Below are 25043 nucleotides of genomic sequence, written 5' to 3'. Positions count from 1 at the left end.
AACTAACAGGCTAAACTTTGTGAAGAAACAATTCTTGGAACAAAAAACTACTCCTGATAGTCCCTAAGGACCTAGTCATACCAAGCAATCTCCCATTTTAACCAATCTTTATCCTATCTATAAGAAATAGCACTAACCTTGTAAATAATCAAATACAGTCAATAGAAAGCCACTGTCACAAACTAACTAAAAACAAACAAAAAGGACTCTCTTGCCATTACATTAGCTTAAAAGCGTTCAATTAAAGCTTCAGAGTGGGCTTCCCTGGTGGCGCAGTGGTTAAGAATCTGCCTGCCAATGCAAGGGACACAGGTTCAAGCCCTGGTCTGGGAAGATCCCACATGCCGTGGAGCAACTAAGCCCATGCGCCACAACTACTGAGCCTGCGCTCTAGAGCCTGCGAGCCACAACTACTGAGCCTGCATGCCATGACTACTGAAGCCCGTGCGCCTAGAGCCCGTGCTCCACAACAAGAGAAGCCACTGCAATGAGAAGCCCGCGCACCACAACGAAGAGTAGCTCCTGCTCGCCACAACTAGAGAAAGCCTGCGCGCAGCAATGAAGACCCAACACAGCCAAATATTAATTAATTAATTAATTTTTTTAAAAAGCTTCAGAGTAAAATATATTTATATAAAAGAACATCATCTTCTGATGATACCAACATACAATGCATATACCTAAAGATAAATCAAGGGTTCCGCCCGCCTAAAAAAAGTATAACTCAGGAAATAGGGTGTCACCTTATATTCAAGACCTCACTAAGTCTTATATTACAAACAAAAATCTATTTGTTTTGAATAATAAAATAACGTTTGGGAAAATAACTTTAATTAATGCTAGCTTTGGATGCTTATAGGTCCCTTGACAGAAACTGGTTAACAAAAAGAAGCAAAGAAATAGATTGAACAATTATTTTCAGAGGTAGGATCTAACAATAGCAAATGTGAGGTATCAGTTTTTAAAAGTCTTTTAAATATCACTTTAAAAAGCAATATGGATTTGGGGATTATGGATGCCCAATGGAATAGGTCTGTTTATCTCTACTTCCTTCTCAACCCCATTAAAATTATAGCAAAGAGGACAAAAGATATAAATCCATAAGGACAAAAAGAACAGAAAAGTATATTAGTGAAGACAACAGACATCAATGGCATTTTGGAAACTGAAGGCAGAGATGACTGCTGAGCAGAGTAGAGCAGAGCAGAACAGGCTGGAACCTCACTGCCTGAGAAGCAAACAAAAATCCAGCTGAATGCTCCAGAAAGGCTCAGAACATGCAGCTTCTGGTTCCTGGGAGAAGACAGTAAGGAGCTGAGAAGAGGGAGACTGACTAAAGTCTGTACAAAACGCAGTTAGACCCTTACCTTATACCATATATAAAAATTAACTCAAAATGGATTAAAAACCTAAATGTAAGACCTAAAACTATAAACCTCCTAGAAGAAAACATAGGGGGAAAGCTTCATGACACTTGATTTGGCAATGATTTCTTGGCTATGACACCAAAAGCGTAGGCAACAAAAGCTTTAAAAATAGACAAATGAGACCATATCAAATTTTAGAACTTCTGTGCAGCAAAGGAAACAATCAGAGTGAAAAGGCAACCTATGAAATAGAAGAAAATATTTGCAAACTATACATAATATAAGGGATTAATATCCAGAATATATAAAGAATTTCTACAACTCAACACCAAAAACCAAATAACCCAGTTAAAAAACTTGAATAGACACTTCTCCAAAGAAGATGTACAGATGGTCAACAAGCATATGAAAGTATCCTCAACATCATTAATCATCAAGGAAATGAAAATCAAAACCAAATGAGACACCATCTCACAGCTGTGAGGATGACCACTCTCAAAAACCGAAACAAGTGTTGGCATGGAGAAAAGGGAACCCTTGTGCACTGTTGGTGGGAATGTAAAATGGTGCAGTCACTCCATGGAAAACAGCATGAAGGTTCTACAAAAAGTTAAAAATAGAACTACCCCATGATCCAACAATCCCACTTCTGGGTGTATTACCCCTCGCCCAGAATTGAAAGGAGGATCTCAAAGAGGTATTTGCACAACCATCATCATTGCAGCATTATTCACAATAGCCAAGAGGTGAAAGCAACCTAAATGTCCATCAACAGATGAATGGATAAAGAAGATGTGGTATATACATATAATGGAATATTATCTACTCTTTAAAAAAAAAAAAGGAAATCCTGTCATATGCTACAACATGGATGAACCTTGATTGAGGACATTACACTAAGTAAAATAAGCCAATCACAAAAGTAAATACTATAAGATTCTACTTATATGAGGCATCTGAAGTAGTCAAACTCTTAGAAAATAGAACAGTGTTTATCAGAGGCTGGGGCAGGGGAAAAAGGAGAGTTGTCCAGTGGGTATAGTTTCAGTTTTGCACGAAGAAAAAGTTTCAGAGACCTGCTGCATAACAATGTGAATATAGTTAACACTACTATATTATACACTTAAAAGGTTAAGATGGTAAATTTTATATTGTGTTTTTCACCACAGTAAAAAAATTAAGGAGATTATCCTGGATTGTCTAGACAGATTCAATGTAATCATAAGGGTCCTTAAAAGTGAAAGAGGTAAGCAGACAGGAGGTCAAAGAAATGCAACATGAGATGTATTTGACCTGCTGTTGCCCCTTTAAAAGGGAGGAGGGGGGCCGAGAGCCAAGCAGCTGGGAAAAGCAAGGGAATGGATTCTCCTCTAGGAAGGAAGGCAGCCCCGCAGACAACCCTGACTTTAGCCCAGTAAGACCCATGTCAGACTTCTGACCTACAGAACTGTAAGGTAATACATTTGTGTGGATTTAAACAACAACCAAAAAGGCAGTTAGAACTCCAGATCTCCCCAACTAGTAGAGCCAGCCCAACCATCCTTACTTCCATAAGAGGAAGCAGTTTACTCTCTGGAGAAAACGATACAGCAAGACTTCAGACTCAGAGACATCAGATAAGGTTGAAATAGAGGCGTCAAGAAGTCAGCATTACAGGCTTGGATGGTGAGACGTCTGGCCCCCACCCCCAACATGGCTCCCGCAAATCCTCACAGGCCAGCTTTTACCCCACAAAAACATAAACAGAGGATTCCGTTTTGGAGAAACTGAAAGATCCAAGAAAAAAGATTTGCAGATTCTGATGTCTTGGAGACAGCAACTCACACGTCCCGGTTCCTGTCCAAAAAGCCTATAGTGAAGTCCACTAGGTAAACAAATTTCCAGTCTACTTTTTATAGTCTCACTCCCAAATATGGACAGACAACTAAAGTCTCACCATTAATTTGAGAAAAACCTCTAACATTAAAATCAGGGGCCAAGGAACTTCCAAGGCGGTCGAGTGGTTAAGATTTCACCTTACAACGTAGGGGGTGTGGGTTCAATCCCTGGTCCGGGAGCTAAGATCCCACCTGCCTCACAGCCAAAAAACCAAAACATAAAACAGAAGCAGTATTGTAACAAATTCAATAAAGACTTTAAAAGTGGTCCTCATCAAAAAAAATTTTTTTAATAAATTTATTTATTGATTTATTTATTTTTGGCTGCATTGGGTCTTCGTTGCTGTGCTCGGGCCTTCTCTAGTTGCGGCGAGCAGGGACTACTCTTCATTGCGGTGCACGGGCTTCTCATTGCAGTGGCTTCTCTTGTTGCAGAGCACGGGCTCTAGGCTCACAGGCTTCAGTAGCTGTGGCTCGCGGGCTCAGTAGTTGTGGCTCACGGGCTCTACAGCGCAGGCTCAGTAGCTGTGGCGCACGGGCTTAGGTGCTCCGTGGCATGTGGGATCTTCCCAGACCAGGGATTGAACCCGCGTCCCCTGCATTGGCAGGCGTATTCTTTTTATTTTAGATAGTAGTCATCTTTTCTTTTATTTTTTTTTAATTAATTAATTTATTTATTTATTTATTTTTGGCTGTGTTGGGTCTTCGTTTCTGTGCAAGGGCTTTCTCTAGTTGCGGCAAACGGGGGCCACTCTTCATTGCGGTGCGCGGGCCTCTCACTATCATGGCCTCTCTTGTTGTGGAGCACAGGCTCCAGACGCGCAGGCTCAGTAGTTGTGGCTCACGGGCTTAGTTGCTCCGTGGCATGTGGGATCTTCCCAGACCAGGGCTCGAACCCGTGTCCCCTGCATTGGCAGGCGGATTCTCAACCACTGCACCACCAGGGAAGCCCAGCAGGTGTATTCTTAACCACTGCGCCACCAGGGAAGCCCCCCAAAAATCTTTAAAAACAAAATAAATTAAAATCAGGGGACAAAACAAGTTGATAAAAAGGGGAAACAGAGGAAAAAGAAAAGTTCAAACAGCAGACAAAACCTGCAAAATAATTCAATTCATATTCTCAAGGGAAAAGAGAAAATACTGTATCCATGAAATAAGAACAGGATCCCATTTTTTTAAAGAAATATTCAGAGGCCAATAAAAAATTAAATTTGAAATTAAAAATATGCTGACAGCAATTAGAAGTTCAAAAAAATACTGAGAAAACCTCTCAGAAAAAAAGAAAAACACAGAAAGTGAGAAAATAGCTAAGAAATAGACATTAAAAAATTAGAGAATCAAACCAATAGGTCCAAATATCCAACTAACAAACAGACAGAAAACAGAGAAAAGGGTGGAGGAAAAGGAAAATTATCAAAGAAATAGTATAAGAAAAATTTCCAAATTAGAGGACATGAGTTTCTGAATTGAAAGGACCATGAACATCAACAAGCCATAAGACATATGTTCCAGTATGAAAGTTCAGAATTCTGGGGATAAAGAAAAGAGTCAAACATTTTCCAGAGAAATAAAATAGTTCACATACAACCAACTAGAAAGCAGAATGGCCTGAGACATTTTAACATAAGTCTCACAAAGCTCAGTCATAAATAAAATATAGTCATAATAAAGCAAACATTAAATATGTATTCAACCACAGACTGTAACATGACTGCAAGAGACAGGAAGAGTAGATGTGTACTGAGGGTTAAGAGTTGTGTATGAGAGGTAAATCCTCAGCGGGAAATCAATGTGTATGTCTAAAATTTTAAAAGAAATCAAGAAATGCACACAGTGGGCTATTTAGAAATAGGTAGGTGGATATCAGAAAATATAACTAAAAGAGTTGAAAAGTACCATCTTTGGGTAAAGGAGTAATGGGAGTATAAGAAGAACAGGGAACGGCTGCTACAGTACTAGTTTAATTTATGTGTTTTGTTTTTTTTTTTTTACTTTTTTTTTTGTTTGTTTGTTTGTTTTATTTATTTATTTCTGGCTGTGTTGGGTCTTCGTTTCTGCGTGAGGGCTTTCTCCAGTTGTGGCAAGTGGGGGCCACTCTCCATCGCGGTGCGCTGGCCTCTCGTTATCGCGGCCTCTCTTGTTGCGGAGCACAGGCTCCAGACGCACAGGCTCAGTAATTGTGGCTCACGGGCCTAGCCGCTCCGTGGCATGTGGGATCTTCCCAGACCAGGGCTCGAACCCGCGTCCCCTGCATGGGCAGGCAGATTCTCAACCACTGTGCCACCAGGGAAGCCCACTAGTTTAATTTAAAACAATGTACATGCAATTATCTCCAAATAAATAAATGAATAAATGGATGGAAGGAAGGGAGGGAGGAAGGAAGAAAGGAAGGAAAGAATATTTAACAAGGCAAATGTACAAACTGTTACACAGTGGAGATCTCCTATGTTCATCTACACAGAAAGAGTGAAAATAGCGACTGTTCTAACATTATGCAAATACTTTCTTGTGGCTTGGAATACAATTTCCAATTATAGCACCATACATGAATTCCAAAAGTGCTGTATCACAAAACAGCTAAAATGATAACATGCTTGGCAAATGGTGCTGGATGCTTCAAAAATGTGACTCTAATAAATGAAGACACTGACATCAAATATGTATGTAAAGAGTTGGAAGAAAATTATTCTGAAGTAGGAAAAAAGTATTAATTGTAATATTGTTTTATATAAATGTGATTATTAAATATACATGTGTAACTAGATTAATTAAATGGTGTAAGTATGTACTTGACTATTACATCTATATCCCCAAAACATTTCTTATATATTCAAGTTGACCACAAAAATTGTTTTGTTCTTCTCATGGGAAAACACGAAAAATGTAAACTTAACATAAAAGGTACATAAAGAAATTAATTCCATTTACCTGAATCCTGTTATTTCTCTTTATCAGTCTTCTTTCCAATCTAGAAGAAAATAGTAAGTAAATTAAACTGCATTCTTCTGGTCATGAGCTGCTTATAAGAAAAAAAACCTTAAAATCCAAGGTAACTATTATTTAATTCTTGTTCCCTAGCCATAGCAAAAATTGTTCTTTCCCACTTCCCGGCTAATTTCTGGCTGTCATGGTACTCAGAGTAAGCTTTACAAAGCAAAGCCATGCAGAAGCAAGCATGTAAAGTCAATGCCAATAAAAAATTGCATTCCAAGTGTAACTAACGGTATCACGAGTTCTAGAATCATATATTTTATAAATTATCTTCTCACCATGCAGCTAAATAACCGCTAACTGGCAATACAGAGAAAGATAAAGAAGCATGAAGGCATGTTTTCAAAACATAAGAATTAAGCAAAAAAGGAGTAAAAATGGTAGCAACATGTTTATATTCAGTATCCTGTGATAAACTACACACCATATAAATATGTTTACGATCAAAGAGCTTATAAATAGACTTTAACCCACCTCATCTTAAAAGCTTAGAAATGCTTCCTCATTGAATTTCACAAAAGACTTTCTCAACTAAAAATTAAATATAGCCCTTCAAAAATATATATGTGAATATACATGTGAACTACGGTACCTGCAGAAAGAGGCAAAAAAGTACCCTTTTAAAAAATTAATAAACATTTGTATTAATGTATTTTATACATACAGAAATCTTGAGTGGCTTAATTTTCCTAAAGTGAACACATACGTGTAACCACCACTCTCCCCAAAGGTCACCACTGCCATGACTTTGAATACCACACACTAGTTTTGCCTGTTGGATCAAGGATCTGTCTGAGAGTCTAAGAATCTCTGCATCTGGACCAAAATAAAATGCAAGAGAGAAGCAAGTAGTCACAGACTGCAAGAAGATATTATTTCAGAAAGATGCTGATGTGTCTGCGGAAGATGTTTTGACTGGTTGCATGGTTGTCTGAAGTCAACCTGCAGGGTCTCCAGAGACCGTAGGAAACAGAAGGTGTTTTATGATATAAATAGCAGGGAAAGGGCCTTTCTTCCTATTGTCCAGGAGGTATGTACGGTTGGAAGTGAGATGTGAGACGCAGGAGCAGAGGGAAGAGGGGAGGGGGACAAGGGAGTTTGGACCTCCTTTCTATAGGTATAAGAACACCTATAAAATAAAGATAATTACCAAACAAGTATGTTTAGTCTACTACTAGTCTAAGAAGCTAGACCAAGTTACTGACGCATCATCTCATTTGATTTTCCGATTGCTCTGAAGACAGCATATCTTATCTGCCTGTAGACAGATAAGGATATTAAGTCTCAAAGCAAAGTATAGTGCACAAAGTTAAATAGTTAGTAGGTGATGCAAAGCTGTTCCTCTTTACAGCCTGTATGCAGGGCTGGATACCAAAAACAAAAAGGAAAATGTTCACAGAAAAGAAGCCATTGTAATTGGATACAGAATACATTGTATTGTCTCTGTCCATGAATCATTATAAGAAAAGAACCAAGTAATTCAAATTCCATCAAGTCTTTCTTCTGAATTACCAAAACGTTGAATGGTTCTGTTACATGTAAACTAGGCCTACTCATCTTTCTGTACCTCAAAGGAGAAATTTCAAAAGAAATCCTTAAATTTCACAAGGTGTACATTTCTGACATGTTAACTTGTTTTATCCACTTTGAATGCTTTCTCACTGCAAGGGTGGAAATCCAAAGAACATGATGTCCCTCAGAGAAAGTCACAGATACAGAAGGCAAATTACCACCAAAAATTATTGAGGAACCTATGATAATGTCACCTTCAAACGATACACCACACCTGCATGAATATCTAATTCTATCATAAGTACATTCAAAAAGCGGGGGCCAAAATGAGAACACTCTTCAAAAAGGGAACTTTCTAATCTGCTACTTGAGAGGCAGAGGAAATAAAATATCTAAAAAAAGTTGTTATAAGACTATGTGATAAGGCCTTCTTGCATCCTCACTGATAAATACAAAATAATATGTCAATGTCAATAACTATGATTGTCAGACATGATGAAATGTCTTCACATTTAATCCTGTAAGAACCTTGCAAGCAGGGAAAGGTTAGGATCACCAATTTATCAAATGCAGACATTGGGCCCAAACAGGTTATATAACTTGTCCAAGGTCAGAGAATTGTCCAAGGTCAAAAACTTGTCCAAGATTTCAATGCGAGGAAGTAGGAAAAGGTCCCAAATCAAGTGTGTCGAATGCCAAAAACACAGGACAGTTCCGGCTTAAACATGACAGCAACCAAATCTGCTTTTCAATTCCAAATCATTTAGTGATTCTTTCACTATTCTCCAGTTTCCAATTGTTTTTGATATGTCCTGAGCAAAGGATATCAACATGCCTTCCTTCTGTGAGATGGGGAGAAGTTTCTTGTTAGCCAGTGGCTTGAGGACAGGAAATAAAAATAGGTCTGGATGGACTCTTTTTATGGATTAGATAACTGCTAAAGCAGCTGAGAGCTCTCTGGTGATTGTCTTTATACCAGCTCTAGCACAGGGAAAGCACAGTAAAAGCTGCAGGCTTGATTTTACAGTGGACACATGCTGTGAACATACCATGTGAATTCTTTCTGGGACTAGTGAGTAAGAGAGTTAACTATGCTCACCTTGCACAGTAAAGCAGGAAAAAAAGTATCCAAATTACACTTAGATGGCCGTGGCTTTAAACTTTCAATTAAGACTAGGTATAGTAAGGCAAGAATCTTTGTAGACATTAACCCAGTGACATTCAGAAGAATATTGGGGGGAGTGGGGACAGAGTAAGGTACGCTTCCCTTATTCACAATAATGCTGGTATAGCAATACCCAAACTCCTGTGTTTTTACTACTGCTGACTTCCTCCCAAGAAAAACTACACTGAAGTAGGAGAAGATTCAAAGTAAAAAGGAATGAGCCTCAGAAGCAATGCTGAGGAAGGAAAAGACTCAAGTTCACAACATTCTCTAAAGCATGGCAAACTCCTACTCTACAAGCTTGTATTTGCAGGAGGGCCAGTCCTTTCAAGGCTTATGACTCCCTCTTAGGTCAGGGAGGGCAGTGGTTCATCTTGCTAGGTGGCTCATAGACATAAGACACAGAAAGGGCAGCAGGCATGCTTCATTTCTTGGCAGCCCTGTCCCAAACTGAATTATTATGATTCAGTTGCTACTTCTCAGGGGGAAAACGGTGTGTAATTATACTTGAATACTATAGTGAGACCAATAACAGCACGCCATCAATTTAATTATATTTTCCTGTTTTTATTAAATTTTCTATTAAAATTATACTTTATAAGAATAGGAAAAACCACTGAAAGTGTCCTCATTCTCATTCATAAACAGAGTGCTATGCAAATTAAATCTTACTTTAAAAGAGTTCAAAATCCAAAGTACAAAGTTAGGGCTTTCTTCCTCTAATATTTAACTCTCAGTAAACACAGTTTAATAGAACCTTTTCTTTCTTTCTTGGCTTGGCTTGGAGAAGAACCTTTACTGTCTTAAGACTACAGTTGCGGGACCTCCCTCGTGGCACAGTGGTTAAGAATCCGCCTGCCAATGCAGGGGGCACGGGTTCGAGCCCTGGTCCGGAAGGATCTCACATGCTGCGGAGCAACTAGGCCCGTGCGCCACAACTACTGACACTGCACTCGAGAGCCCGTGAGCCACAACTACTGAGCACGCGTGCCACAACTACTGAGCCCGCGCGCCTAGAGCCCGTGCTCCGCAACAAGAGAAGCCACTGCAGTGAGAAGCCCGCGTACCACAACGAAGAGCAGCCCCCGCTCGCCACAACTAGAGAAAGCCCGCGTGCAGCAACGAAGAACCAATGCAGCCAAAAATAAATAAATAAATTTATATAAAAAAATCATAGATGATAATTAAAAAAAAAAAGAATCAGAAGAAGACAACTACAGTTGCAAATCCCCAGGCATCCTGTCTAGTTTATGGCGACTGAAAGTCGCAGTCTCCTGCTGGAGATACTGCAAGGTTTCCTTCTGCTAGCAGCTGGGACCAGTGTTCTTCACCAGGGAGAACACGTTCAACCACACTCCAGGGAAGTCTTATTCTCCCCTTCGCTACAGTACATTCTTACTGTACAGCTCCTTGAGGGCACAAGCCACACTTGACCAGTGTTCCATAAGATGTTACAGAAAAACCCGAGCGAACTTTTTGGCCAGCCCAGTATAATGCTCTCAGTACCTAGACAAACACTGGTGAGCACCCAACAAAACCCTATCATGTTTCTCTGTTACCAATTATATCAAATCAAGCCCTCAGTTCAGCCACCCTTACTTTTCTCACTTAGTCATTATTATCAAAACTGGATTACTACACACCCTCGAAAGATTTAGTCATTGTTAAATGTTTGCCCCTGCAATTCCCTATAATGTCCTTCGCCTACCCTGCTCCCACACTGTTAGCCCATGTCTGTCACGGGGCTTAGTAAGAACAATGGAAATAAGCTTATTTGCAATAATGAAGGAATTGTCCACATGCTCTTTTTTGACTTAAGAACTTTTTTCTCAAAATATTATATGCACACCAATAAATTCTGGATTGGTAATTACGTCCACATAATATTTTATTATAATTTACCTTCCAGTAAAACCATCTTTACACAGTCTTACGTCACTATCAAAAAAAGTTTCAAGTAAAATAGGATCAAAAACTATAACGCCTTTTAAAAAATTATCTAAACCACATCTCATCTATCATTGTCCAAGCAGTCTCCCGCTGAAACAGTCACACTATCTCCCTAACTAGTCAGAAAGTCTCATAAATATAAGTTATGCCATATCCCAAACATACAGTATATACAGGTCAGCAATATAAGAACTACTTTAAAAATGAATCCAAATGCCTTGCCTTTTGATTCTGGATTCTTCTCAGATACTGAGAATAAATATTTCATGGAAATTAAAGGAACTCACAACAAAGAGAATTTTCTAATTTCCTTTTTAAATACTTTGAAGTAACATTAGAGCTTCAAAAGAAAATTCAGCATGAATTGTCAAACCAAGCTACCATAATAAACTTTGCAAGTCACAAAAACTGTCTTTTGTGTTCCTAAAAAAGGCAAAATTTAGCTGGCTAATAAGAATATAAGATGAACTAAAAAGAAATCCCAAATGTACTCCAATATAGAAACAGATTAAAACATTAAATCCAGTTCCAAGGGAGATTATGAGAAACGTTTTTTTAACTGAGAATCAACTAATTTACTAAAATTGAATTTGCAGAAGACATATCACAGTGTCAGTTCACCCACTCCTATTTCTGGGGGATTCTACCACACCCAGGCTCAGCTACTTTTCAACTGCCATCTTCTGTATCACCTGATACAAGTCCCCACACACAGCCATAGCTGACTGGACCTGGAGAAACATCTGACCAAAATGCAGCCATTCATAGGCTGGCCAGGAGCCTTTGACTTGCATTTATTGGCTAAAAAGTTGGGGCCAGCCAATCAAGATTCTCTGCCTCAAAAACTGGAATTAAGAAACTCTAAAGGAAATTGCCAGTTAGATATTGGGGTAAAAGGTCAAGAGGCACACTCAGGGTCAGGGTAAGTGTCATGAGCCAAGTCTGCCATAGAAAGTGAGAGCTGAACCTGAACCACTTCCTAATCTGGGATTCTCAGGAGAGCTACATCCTGATCTCCACCTTCACCCCTCTACCTTTTCTTGAGTGAAACTAACCTGGTTTTTGCAACCTAAAAATTACTGAAAGACAGAGCCTATGAAAGTAACCTAAATTAAATTTTTACGTGAAGACCTACTATTGACATGCTTAACTAGAATTAAAGCACCCATTTTTAGACTAATTTAGGAAGTGAACAGCTCATATCACTTAGTAAGAAATCTGAGGTCAAATTTTTTTCAACATCCTCTTTCTTCTAGACTTCAGGTTTCTCAGCTATAAAATAAGGTCAATTTATGAGAAGGTCTATAAATCCTCTCCTATGGTTTATAATCTCAGTACAGGCAGCCTCTGGCATATCAACACATCCCTTTCAGACCAAGGAGGATTCTACTTCTGGGCACAGTTTCTGAGCAGTGGTGGAAAACATTCTGTATTACCTGGGCTGTCACATGATGAATTTTCATCTATTAAATTCATAATTGGAACTACAAATTTTCCTGTAAAGACTCTTAAAATGTGTCACTTCCCAGGCTATCCCATTTGTACACAGAATATTAGAATTTTACATATTGTTTTCAACTGCTCTATTTTTCATTTAAAATATAAAATGATACTACAATGCCCTACCTCTCCCTTAAAGAAAGTAAGAAGCAGAGAGTGTTATTTGATTGGTCATTAGAGGAAATACTTAGATCAGATGGTGCTACCACCTTAACCGTAATATTTTCAATACTCTACTTGGGTGGAGTGGGGCTTGGAGGAGGAATGGTAACAGAACAAGACATTGGAAATCCAAATACCCATTTTAAATATTCTTGTCACTCAGTTTTGAACAAATTAGAAGAGCATTAATCTCAGAGTCTGAAACTATAAGTATTCAAAGAATGAAATTGCTGGAAAAGTATTTTTTTAATAATGTCAGGAAAAATTGTCCAAGACTCTGAAATGGACAAAAGAGAGCCCTAGGTGTCTGTCTGTCCCTTCAGTGAGTGCTAGACATCACCCAGAGGGCCTTCTGGGGATTTTCTGAGTCAATAGGGCTACGCACCTTTGACCGACTATTATTTTACAACTCTATAAAACAGACAGTAGTTCCAAATAATTCTTATCCATAGGAATGCAAATAAAATTTGATCTGCCTGGAAGGAAAGATAATCCAAACGTTACGTTTTATTGCTCTTTTTAAATCAATTTTGTTATCTATTAATAAATTCATTATAGCATTCCTTTGTTTTCATTTCTTCAAATTCTCCTTTAATTCCCTAAGTTGAACAAAAACTATGATATACGTTCATTTTATACCTACATGCAATACTTTTTAACTTTTTGAAAATTACTCTTTAGCAATGATGATCCATTTTAAAAATTGCTCTGTTATAAACACCTAGAAAAGAGTTTCTATCACTCACAGCAACTGGTCACAGTATAACCTATCAGGCTATGAATAACTGGTCTGTGCTATTTGGGAGCCAGATCTTTGCAATTCAGTGGCAAACAAATGGCAGTGACATCACAGCAACTTCACCAGTAAAGCAAGTTACATTCTCGGCCTTTTATGTACATCAGTGGGTAGCAAGCCTTGAAGCCCAACGCCGTAGATGTATATCATGCATCCACTTCTTAATGGATACGATGTAAATAAAATCCAAGTAAATCCACATAGAAAACAGTGGTGTGCGTGTGTGTGTGTGTGTGTGTGTGTGTGTGTGTGTGTGAGAAAAACACAACTAAAAATACAGTCAGATCTTGATACTGAGCTGCATGAGCTATTTGTATATTTTGGAGATTAATCCCTTGTCAGTTGCTTTGTCTGCAAATATTTTCTCCCATTCTGAGGGTTGTCTTTTCGTATTGTTTATGGTTTCCTTTGCTGTGCAAAAGCTTTTAAATTTAATTAGGTCCCATTTGTTTATTTTTGTTTTTATTTTCATTACTCTAGGAGGTGGGTCAAAAAAGATCTTGCTGTGGTTTATGTCAAAGAGTGTTCTTCCTATATTTTCCTCTAAGTTTTACAGTGTCCAGTCTTACATTTAGGTCTTTAATCCATTTTGAGTTTATTTTTGTGTATGGTGTTATGGAGTGTTCTAATTTCATTCATTTACATGTTGCTGTGTCATACAGAGTGAAGTAAGTCAGAAAGAGAAAAACAAATATCTTATAGTAACGCATATATGTAGAATCTAGAAAAATGGTACAGATGAACTTATCTGCAAAGCAGAAATAGAGACACAGACGTAGGAAACAAATGTATGGACACCAAGGGGGGAAAAGGGGGGGTTGGGATGAAGTGGGAGATTGGGATTGACATATATACACTACTATGTATAAAATAGATAACTAACAAGAACCTGCTGTATAGCATGGGGAACTCTGCTTGGTGCTGTGTGGTGACCTAAATGGAAAGGAAATCCAGAAAGGAGGGGATATGTGTGTACATATAGCTGATTCACTTTGCTGTACAGCATAAATTAACACAACATTATGAAGCAACTATACCCCAATTTAAAAAAAAATACAGTCAGATCCATGCAACAAAGACAAGTGGGACACGTTACCTACCAAGTTAAGCAATCCCATTTATTCAGAAAAAAAGAATAATCTTGGTTGCAATCTGTTGCTCTTATCCTGTTGCTTTTGTCCTTAAATGTTCTGAGCTAAATAGCTACACATGTAAATTAGCAAAGCAAGGCACATATATGCAGGCAATTAAAAAAAAAATTCTTGGAACCTTTAAACTCCTCAAAATAGGGGGCTTAAATTAAGGTTCTCTACTCATCACTTGATATGAATGCTTTAAAGGAAAAAGTACAGACATTAGCAGAAAACAGGGCCAAATGATTCTACTTTACAGAAACAGTGAGTAGAAGTAATTGTATCATTCATTTTTCTAAATGTTATTTTAAAAAACCCATCAGGGCTTCCCTGGTGGCGGAGTGGTTGATAATCCACCTGCCAATGCAGGGGACAGGGGTTCGAGCCCTGGTCTGGGAAGATCCCACATGCCGCGGAGCAACTAGGCCCGTGAGCCATAACTACTGAGCCGGCGCGTCTGGAGCCTGTGCTCCGCAACAAGAGAGGCCGCGACAGTGATAGGCCCGCGCACCACGATGAAGAGTGGCCCCCAGTTGCCGCAACTGGAGAAAGCCCTTGCACAGAAACGAAGACACAACACAGCCAAAAAAAAAAAAAAAACCATCAAATGAAAATCAATAGGAGTTTCTTGACATAAGTAAATTTGATGCATGAAAATATATTTCCACTAATGATTTATGCAGCTGAAATCACTTGCAAAGTCACAAGTCTCTAAGACTTAAAATAAGTCATTGTAATTTATAAAATGTGACAACTATGCAGGAAACCATTTAAAGTTTCAAGCACATGTAAAACTACTACTGTTGAAACCACATCCTTAGGTTTGGAGAACTCCAAGTTTCATGCCACTCCCAGATCTGTGCAGGGACCCCCTTAATGCATAACGTCTTATTCTCTTCCTCTTCAAGGACTACTCTTTTCTTTCAGAGCCTCATCCACCCGGCTCCCCACTCCACTGAAGTCAGTCAGATTCCACTTTTTAAAAACCCTTCTTTGGGGACTTCCCTGGCACTCTAGTGGTTAGGTCTGCAGCGGGGCACAGGTTTGATCCTTGGTTGGGGAACTAAGATCCCACATACCGCGGGGGTCAATAAATAAATAAATAAATAAATAAATAAATAAATAAATACAAAAACCCTTCTTTGGCAGCAATTACCTTTGCCGCTTTGCTCCAGAATTTCTCAGAACTTTAAATATGCTAATGAGCACTGAGAATCTCCAAGAAAGGTCTGCAGTAACACACTTCTCTCACTTCTCAGAACTCCAAGGACTAGATCTCGGAAATTAACATCCTAGGGAAAATGATGCACTCGGCTTGGCTCTTGAATTTCCTCCACTGGGTTTATTCCTCAGCCAAGAGTTAAGTGTCCATCCAGGCCAGCCACATGCAAAGACAAAGGCGGCCTCACCGCCTAAATGTCATCTGAGGACGTGAAGAACTGCCCGAGAATCATTCATCCACTCACTCGCTGCCCTGATGTTTTAAGTTTGCATCATTAAAGTAGTAACAACCATGGGCTACAAAGCATTGCCTGCCTTAGGAGACCTGGTTAAAACAAAAATCTTTAAATGGCTCATTTATCAAACAATAAAGTGGAGACTTAACTGCCCAGATGAAAGAAAAGTGACTTTCTAGGCTCATTTTTTGTTTTCTCTTTTAGTAAGTGAAGATCTTCCTGAAATATGTTACATTTTTTTCTTACTTTCCCCGTTTGCAAAAGTAACAGATGTTCCCTGAATGATATTAGAAAATAAAGATACTCACAGACAAGAAAAATTACCAGTAACCTTAGCCGTCAGTCAGAATCACTTACCATTTTGAAATATTTCTTTCCAGCCCTTCTTTAGAACACCAGAAGGAAGAGGATATCTGTTTGCTCCTCTGGTGTATATACAGTTTAAGTAAATACTTTTTTCCTTCCTGTATAAATTTTGTGTATTTTTGGCATAATTTTGTGTATTTTATATACTTTTTATACACACTTTTGTGTACTTCTTGTTTTATAAATTCATTCATTTTACAAATTTAGGACTATACACACTGTTTTATAATCATTTATCATGTCACAACATGTGGACATGTTTCCAGGCTATTAAACTATTAAATATTCTTCTGCATTTTGCCCTCTGCCCCCTCCTCTATTTTGAGATGGTTGACTCACTGTTTTGTGGAGAATTATGATTCCCCCCACCCCAACTTCTAATAATATTTTTTTATAAGAGTTACCCAGATTCACTGTAAAATTTTGGAAAATGCCGTTGGGTTTTACCAACTTGAGGATATATATACATACTACTTTGTAACTTGTTTTCACTCACATTATATCCTAAACATTTTCCTACCTCCTCAAATACACTTCTGGGGCTATTTACTGATTTTTTTAAAAAAACAAGAAGAGTACTCAGAAGCCAGCTTCACATGATTGTCATGAGTCAAAGGTCATCAATAAGAACATCAATTATTGTAATACACTATAGTGTATTGTAATACACTATATGTACATAAATCAGGATATCAGGAGATGCCCTAAGTCTGTTCTGTTTTATTGGTTTGTTTGTTTGTTTTTTAAGAGCTCTCCAATATCAAGCTTTTTAATCAGTGGTCTCTCCTCCATGAAAGTAAAAGGGACATAAAATAGCTCTCAATCAGTTTAAGTGTCTGCCAAGTGAGTTATTGATTCAAGCAGATTTTTCCCAAGTCATGTTCCTACTCTAATAATAATAATAATAATAGTGAGGAAGAAGAGGCAGATGAGGATGAGAAGAATTATTTTCCTGTTACTATAACTTGGGTGATTTCAAAACAACTTCTACTATTTCTGAATCACTAATGAAAGGTGTATGTCAACAGTTTCAATGAACTCTTTCCACAGTCAGTAAGAAATGCATATCCCTCAACACCTCCAAATTTGTGTAAGAGCATTTAGAGAAAGTTTATTCCAGCATCTGCAAATTCTCTCCCAGCATTCATCAGAAGACATTTGTGCATTGGTCATAGTTTCCTCAAGTGCTGTGACTTAACTGATCAACCAACATTTGAGACCCAAGAACTCTGTGACATTAGAGATGCTTTTTTAAAAGATATAATCATCTGATGACCCTCCTGCATAATGAATCAACTTCTTCATTAAATCTGTTCCCAAAAACACATTTTATATTCTAGAGGCATACTCGTAAACGAATGAGACTGATACCATCAGGCAAAGATGCTTACCAGAACTAACCTCTAACCCTGATCCTATACAATGGACAATACAGTTGTATAGTGTCCTAAGCGGATGTAGTCAAGTAATCTTTTGTCTTTTATTGAAGATACAGAAAGAGTCTGGAAACAATCAGCACCACAAACAACAGGCAAAATCTATGCCTAATTCATCCACAGAAATTAAAACTGTATCTGCTACACAACAGGCACTGAACAAATTTTCTGAACAAGTGAATGTTCTCAAACAATAACATTTTTCATTCACCAAAAATTCTTTCCTCTGAGATATGGGGATATATGTATATGTATAGGTGATTCACTTTGTTATAAAGCAGAAACTAACACATCATTGTAAAGCAATTATACTCCAATAAAGATGTTAAAAAAAAATTCTTTCCTCGGGCTTCCCTGGTGGCGCAGTGGTTGAGAGTCTGCCTGCCGGTGCGGGGGACACAGGTTCGGGCCCTGGTCTGGGAGGATCCCGCATGCCGCTGAGTGGCTGGGCCCGTGGGCCACAACTGCTGAGCCTGCGCGTCTGGAGCCTGTGCTCCGCAGCAGGAGAGGCCGTGATAGTGAGAGGCCCGCGCACCGCGATGAGGAGTGGCTCCCGCTTGCCGCAACTGGGGAGAGCCCTCGCACAGAAACGAATACCCAACGCAGCCATAAATAAATAAATAAGCAAATACTTTAAAAAAAAAAAAAATTCTTTCCTCCATGAGAACCATCAGGATTAGTACATATGAGATTATTCAACCTGCCTCTTATACTACTTAAATCTGGGGGAAGCCTGCACAAACACCTGCTAAGGTAACAGTGACAAGTCTCATCAGAAGTGTCCAGTTTTCTCAGCATTATAAAACTACTTAAAAGACCATGAGCAAAATAACTTTTCCAAAATAGCCACAAACTTGTCCTGCAGTTCCATGGTATGCCTTTTCAACTCAATTACATCAACCCTCCAAATGTCGCCCTTTGAAAGGTCAAAATCACTCATTAGAAAACAAACACAGCTCAAATACATTTGCCTGAAGCAAACTGATAATTCGAAGAAATGCCAACAGGCCCCGCACAAATAGGGGTTGAGTCCAGTCAGCTGCCAATTTTTTTTTGACTTTGAGAAAGTCTTTTCTGCCACCTCTGTGCTTCAGAGTGGGTAGAAAGGGTGTGTGTGTGTGTGTGTGTGTGTGTGTGTGTGTGTGTGTGTGTGTTTAAACTATAAGACAGGGATCTGGGTGAGATGCTCTCTCTCATCTGTGATTCTGTATTGAAATGATTTGCATTTACAATTATTCCAATTATTCTAACTATTCCAAATTATGAGCAAGAGTTGAGTTTGATTACTGTTGATTAAAAAATTGCCATGGGAGGCAATGCAGTATAATGATAAGAGACGAGTTTGAAATTAAGAAATGTAAATATGACACCTAGTAGAAGAACATTAGAAATATGTGGGGACATTTTTGGCTGGCACAGTCATTGAGGTCCCTAGTGGAATTTAGTGAGTGGGTTCTAGGGAAGCTAAAAGTCCTGAAATATGTGGGACAGGCCCACACATGAGGTCTTCCCTTAAATAACAACTGTGAGCCATAGGGAAGAATCTGGATCTCAGACCACATGGTTTCTCAGTAGCTGTGACCTTGAATGACCTGCGGTTAAGTCATTTAATTCTGAGCCTCAAGCTCCCTGAAGGTAAAATGGGAATATTATTATCAGCCTCAAAGGGGTTTTTTGGAGAGTAATACATAAAACATCATGGTGTGGGCCTGGAGCAAACTGCCCACATACAAATCCTGGCTCTACTAACTGTGGGCCCTTGTGTGTTCAGCTTAACCTCCTCACTTTCCTTACCCATAAAACTCAGGCAAAAGAAGTGCAGGGTTTTGATGAGTTGTGGCTCAGTGCATTTAGCTGTTGTTATTATTAGTGCAGGGCTAATTATTAACAGGTGCTCAGTGGGTACTCTGACCCCATGGCCACTCAAGACCACATTACAGAACCTAGATACACACTTTCAAAAGCTTAGTAACTACATCCATCTCAGATCACCACTGACAAGAACAATCAGTAAAAAGAAGTAGGGCCTGTTCTTTAATGATATTAACTGACATTTTAGCAAATTGTCTTGCAAAACAAATCTATACGCTAGTGTGCGTGTGGTTTTTTTCTAAAGACATACTAATAGCATTGACTAATGAGGCACAGCACACCCAGAAGCGTCCAGGTTCCACACGCCTGGTTAAATACTGAAAAATCTAAACATAATCATAAACATAAAGTCTAAACATAAACATAAACAAAAACAAAAAGCCAGTATCAGTTTCTTGAAACTCCTCTCACCCTGCTAATAAGATTTAACTTTGGAAAGATGGTGAAAAATAACAAACATCATTTGCAGAAATGCACTGACATTAATCAGAAGTTTAAACCCCCAGCCCACCCGATAGGTTAACACGTGTGAAGCTGGCAGAAAAACGCCTCATGAACTGGTGACACAAGTGCAGGTGAACTACAGAGCAGCGGCACAGCCCTTTGGATACAGTAAACTGCAGGTCCCTCGGAAGCTCAAGACTGTCCATTAACAGACACTCATACGTTCCCCATATTCCAGTACCACGAGGTTTCTCATCAGGGAAGTGAATGGCCTCCACACTCACCATGCTTAGCTTGCAGTTCTTAAATTTTAATGGGGGGCTGGGGGCTCAGAATCGAGACTGTATTCCATCTGTCAAGGGAGGGGCTTAATTAACGATTAAATTGTACCTGCCTGAAATAACATTTGGTTGAAATACCTTACTTTTAGGAGTAAATGTTTAAATAGATGTGATGTATTTAAACAGCATCTTTTCACAACTGCTGCCAGGATAAAAACCAAGTTAATCAAATGAAATTCTCAAAAATGACTGGTCTTTCACACATAGATGTTCAAATTCTAGCTTTACTAAGCCCAAGAGTAAGCCTCCTAAGATTTCAAATCTAAATATACTTTGACAGAGAAGTTTATTTTATAGATATATTCACACGTGTGAAATAATGAAGGATATAGTAGGACATACCTCTCAATATTGTTTATAAAAGCATTAAGGTCTAAATGGGGGCTGGTTAAATAAATTCTAGTCATTCCATTCATTGGAATTTTATAGCTATTAAAACAAACAGGATAGGGGCTTCCCTGGTGGCGCAGTGGTTGAGAATCTGCCTGCCAATGCAGGGGAACACGGGTTCGAGCCCTGGTCTGGGAGGATCCCACATGCCGCGGAGCAACGGAGCCCGTGCGCCACAACTACTGAGCCTGCACGTCTGGAGCCTGTGCTCCGCAGAAAGAGATGCCGCGATAGTGAGAGGCCCGCGCACCGCGATGAGGAGTGGCCCCCGCTCGCCGCAACTAGAGAAAGCCCTTGCACAGAAACGAAGACCCAACACAGCCAAAAATAAATTAACTAATTAATTAATTAAAAAAAAAACCAGGATAGATTTATATGTGCTGGTACGAAATCATCTCTAAGAAGTATCACACAATGAAAAGAGCACAGCATGGAACAGTGTGCATACTGTATACAGAATATGTTTATATTTGCGTAGCCCATATATGACGAATACACAAGAAAACTGAAACTATCTCTGGGGAAGGCATGGGAGGACTAGAATGAAAGGAGGATTTCCCACATCCTTTTATGTTGCTTAGGGAGTTTTTTAAAACCATGGGCATGTATTTCATTTTTGTTTTTGTTTTTTTGGCTGTGCCACTCGGCTTGTGAGATCTAAGTTCCCAGACCAGGGATCGAACCCCAGCCTCGTGAGTGAAGGCACCAAGTCCTAACCACTGGACTGCCAGGGAATTCCCTGTATTTCATTTTTTAACTAAAAAAAGAAACGACATATTTAATTTTTTTTTAAAAGTAAAAGAGCAGATGCTCCCTACCTGTCAATTTTCCTTTAATCCTGAATCCAACACATTAAACAATAAGCACGACCAAGGCAGGCAGATTTTTAAAAACAAAGTGGAGAATTACAGTTCCTTGCTTCTCTACAAAACTGCTAACCACCTTTCCTAAATTTTAGTAGATGAGGCACACGCTTTCCACAGACCCCTGCAGGAAACAGGCCTACAAAACACTTGAAAAGGCTGTGTTTGTATTATGGTATAAATAATTCTTTAATGGCTCTGAATTTCTTGCTGCCTCTCTTGTCAAACAGGTTGTAGTGCCAAGCACAGTATGTTCCATAAAGTAAACATCACAAAAAGCACTCTGCCGCTTGTTGGCTGTTCTTCATCCCCCAACCAAACGCCTAGGGGACCAACAGAACCTGCTCACGTCAATAAATATCCACGTACAGCTCACTCAGAATCAGAACCACACTGTACACTCTGCCACCCGCCCACACACACACAACGCCCATCACCCCACCACTGCCACATCCAGAAAAGCAACCAGGCGTCTGGGAGCACACAGCTCCAGCAAATGCCCCCAACCAGCCCATTCCTCCACAAAGCTCAGGCCAGCCCTGAGCTGATACTGGACCACAGCTATCACCTATCCCGAGAAGAAACAGGTGTGGCCAGGGACGCCCCATGGCTCCTGAACCGCAGTTTAAAGGCAATCCACCACCTCTGCCCCTTCCTACACTACATTCCTGATGATCACATGGCTTTCGAAGAATGAAAACGGCTCCTGCCTACCAGCTCCCAGCCCTGCCCACCAGCCTGGGTCCAGTCAATACAAGCTGTGTGATCTTAAAAAAAACTGATCAGCCTCTTTGTTCCTGGATTTCCTCATCTGCGAAATGGCACCGGTAATGTCACCGACCTATAGCTCATAGAGTGAGGATAAGACAAGTAGAGCTTTTGGCATACGGGTAGCCCTCCATGTGGCTACTATCATTACCATCATTACCATCATCTTTGGGTACAATCCTGCAGAAGCCGCCTTTTTGGTCTCCCTAATTCCACTCTAGCTTCTATCCAGTAGTAAAAGAGGCCTTAAATCAGGGAGGGGTCTAATAATCCTGGTTACCTCCACACTCTTCTCCCCTCTGAAAAGTGAGAACAGGCCCCCAGTGTTGCTGGAATGAAGCCCGGTGCAAAACTCTCGAGGTAGCCCTTTAACTGGGGGCACTCTGGCTCCACCCACACTTCTCTCCCCACAAACAGGGTAAAGGCCTCTGCCAGATGCTCCCAATACTTGGTTGAACTTCTCCCACTTATAAATAGGAAGATGCCAAATAAGGACCATTCTGCACTAGACGGTGAGCTCCATTCACCACTACACTACTTGCACGGTGACAACTCAAATAGCTGTCAACCAACAAGAAACGTCAGAACCCCTCTTTTCAAGTATTACAATACATACAACCGTAAGAGTGTTAAAGCTGGAAGACAGGACAACCCAGCTTCACTGTTATATCACGTTAAACTTTTCCATATGGAGCTGAATGGAACCAGTGAGATTCTGTAAGATAAACCCAAAGGTAACTAGATATTAGTCGAATTCCACGTCCTTCAGTTGACGCACTCAGACCAGATGATTCATCCATCTACCATCTAACACTAGGCTTAACTGAAAAGCGTGACTCTCGGTTACGGTTACAGGTTTCAATTTCGGAAGCATCTTGCTTACCTATTTGAATGCGAGCCCTTGGCTTTTCCTCTCAGGCTGAGAAAGCTGTTGCTAAAGCGCTCAGAGTGAAAGTCTGCTGATATCACCCTCCAAGGAATTCAATTTCTAAGAAAAGTCCACTCATCTTGCTTTGGACAAGATGAAGAGAATGAAGACTCCAAGCAAGTTGGGGGTTAGGGAAATAAAACTCAAGGTCTCCATGACTTTCCACCACCCTCGCTTTTCCAGTGAATGCTGTTTGAGTGGGCTGGAATAACTTAACCTGAGAAGTATGTGACTGAGATCAAAATCCCTTTTATCCTTCACAGGGAAGAGTTCACAGGCAGTCACTTCAATCCTTCCCCCCTGTTTTTTAAGCTATTATTTTAAATTGTGATATAATACGCATAAAATTTACCATCTTAACCACGTCTAAGCATAGTTCAGTAGCATTAAGAACGTTCACATTGTTGTGCAACCATCACCACCATCCATCCCCACACTTTTTCATCAACCCAGACTGAAACTCTGTACCCATCACACAATAACTCTCCATTCCTTCCCCCCTCCAGTGCCTAGAAACCACCTTTCTAGTTTGTCTCTATAATTTTGACTACTCTAGGCATCTCATATTAATGGAATCATACAGTGTTTGTCCTCTTTCAACTAGCTTATTTCACTTCGCGTAATATCCTCAAGTCCATTCATGTTGTTGCAGGTGTCAGAATTTCCTTCCTTTTTAAGGCTGAATAATATTCCATTGTGAGTATATCCCACATTTTGTCTATCCATTCACCCATCAATAGACATCTGGGTTGCTTCCACCTCTCAACTATTGTGAATAATGCTGCTATGAACATGGGTGTGCAAATATCTCTTCAAGACCCTGCTTTCAATTCTTTGGGGTATATATCCAGAGCTGAGATTTCTAGATTATATGGTAGCTCTATTTTATATTTTTTAAAGGAACTACCACACTGTTTTCCAAAGCAGCTGCACCATTTTACATCCCTAGCAATGCACAAGGGTTCCAATTTCTCCACATCCTTGTCAACACTTATTAATTTCTGGGTGGGTTTTTTTTTTTTTTTTTTTTAGTAGCCATCCTAATAGCAATCCTTTATTTAACTTTAAAACTGGTTAATTGAATTAAATTTTTGCCCCACCTATGCAGTTGGCTAAGAATGTTAGCAAATCTGATTCTCCCGAGTCTATTGAATAGTCATCCTCTGAGAGGTAACTGTAAGAAAGCAGCTAAGATAAAAAGGCTTTGGACACAAAACCACCTTGTATTAAAATCTGAAATTGCCACTGCTGAGGAACGGAAAGTACCTTCTCTAAACCTCAGGTTCCTCATTTGTGAAATGAAATTGTGAATACTCATTTCTTAAAGTTGTGGGAGAACTGAATCGCAAAATTGTATAAAGTACTTAGCATGTGCCTAGCACCTAATAAACACTAAAAGAATGGCACATGATGATAAGGAGAAGGAAGGTTTTGTTATACTAGAATACTACTAATACTAGTAGTAATACTAATACTTAGCAATACTAAGAGGTAAGTCACAAAAAAGATCTTTTATTTTGCTTTTTACATATGCATAGCCTTTCCTCATTTATTCAGATGTTGTTCTATACAATTTATACATATACTCCTCAAATCTCAAAGGTGTCGCTGTAGCCAAGATAGCATTTTCTTATACATAAATATTCTTCTCCAGAGTAGGCAGGATATCAGAAACTAAGCAGTAGTAGCATTAGTCCAAAATTGTACCTTTTTTCAAAATTCAAA

At 39.4% G+C, this 25043-nt stretch overlaps 1 protein-coding gene across 1 annotated transcript in view; it reads right to left on the bottom strand.

Annotated features, from left to right (window-relative positions):
* The window catches only part of SGMS1 (sphingomyelin synthase 1), a 295764-nt gene that overhangs the window by 147282 nt on the left and 123439 nt on the right, over positions 1 to 25043 (bottom strand). Inside the window, exon 4 of the mRNA XM_036829630.1 lies at positions 6173 to 6212. The gene's annotated coding sequence lies outside the window, so the exon portion shown is untranslated. The remainder of the gene's footprint in view (positions 1 to 6172; positions 6213 to 25043) is intronic.

This window comes from Balaenoptera musculus, chromosome 16, assembly GCF_009873245.2.
Source record: "Balaenoptera musculus isolate JJ_BM4_2016_0621 chromosome 16, mBalMus1.pri.v3, whole genome shotgun sequence".
NCBI lineage: Eukaryota > Metazoa > Chordata > Mammalia > Artiodactyla > Balaenopteridae > Balaenoptera > Balaenoptera musculus.
The sequence above is the reverse complement of the archived record's forward strand: the minus strand, read 5'-3'. Positions and strand labels throughout refer to the sequence as shown.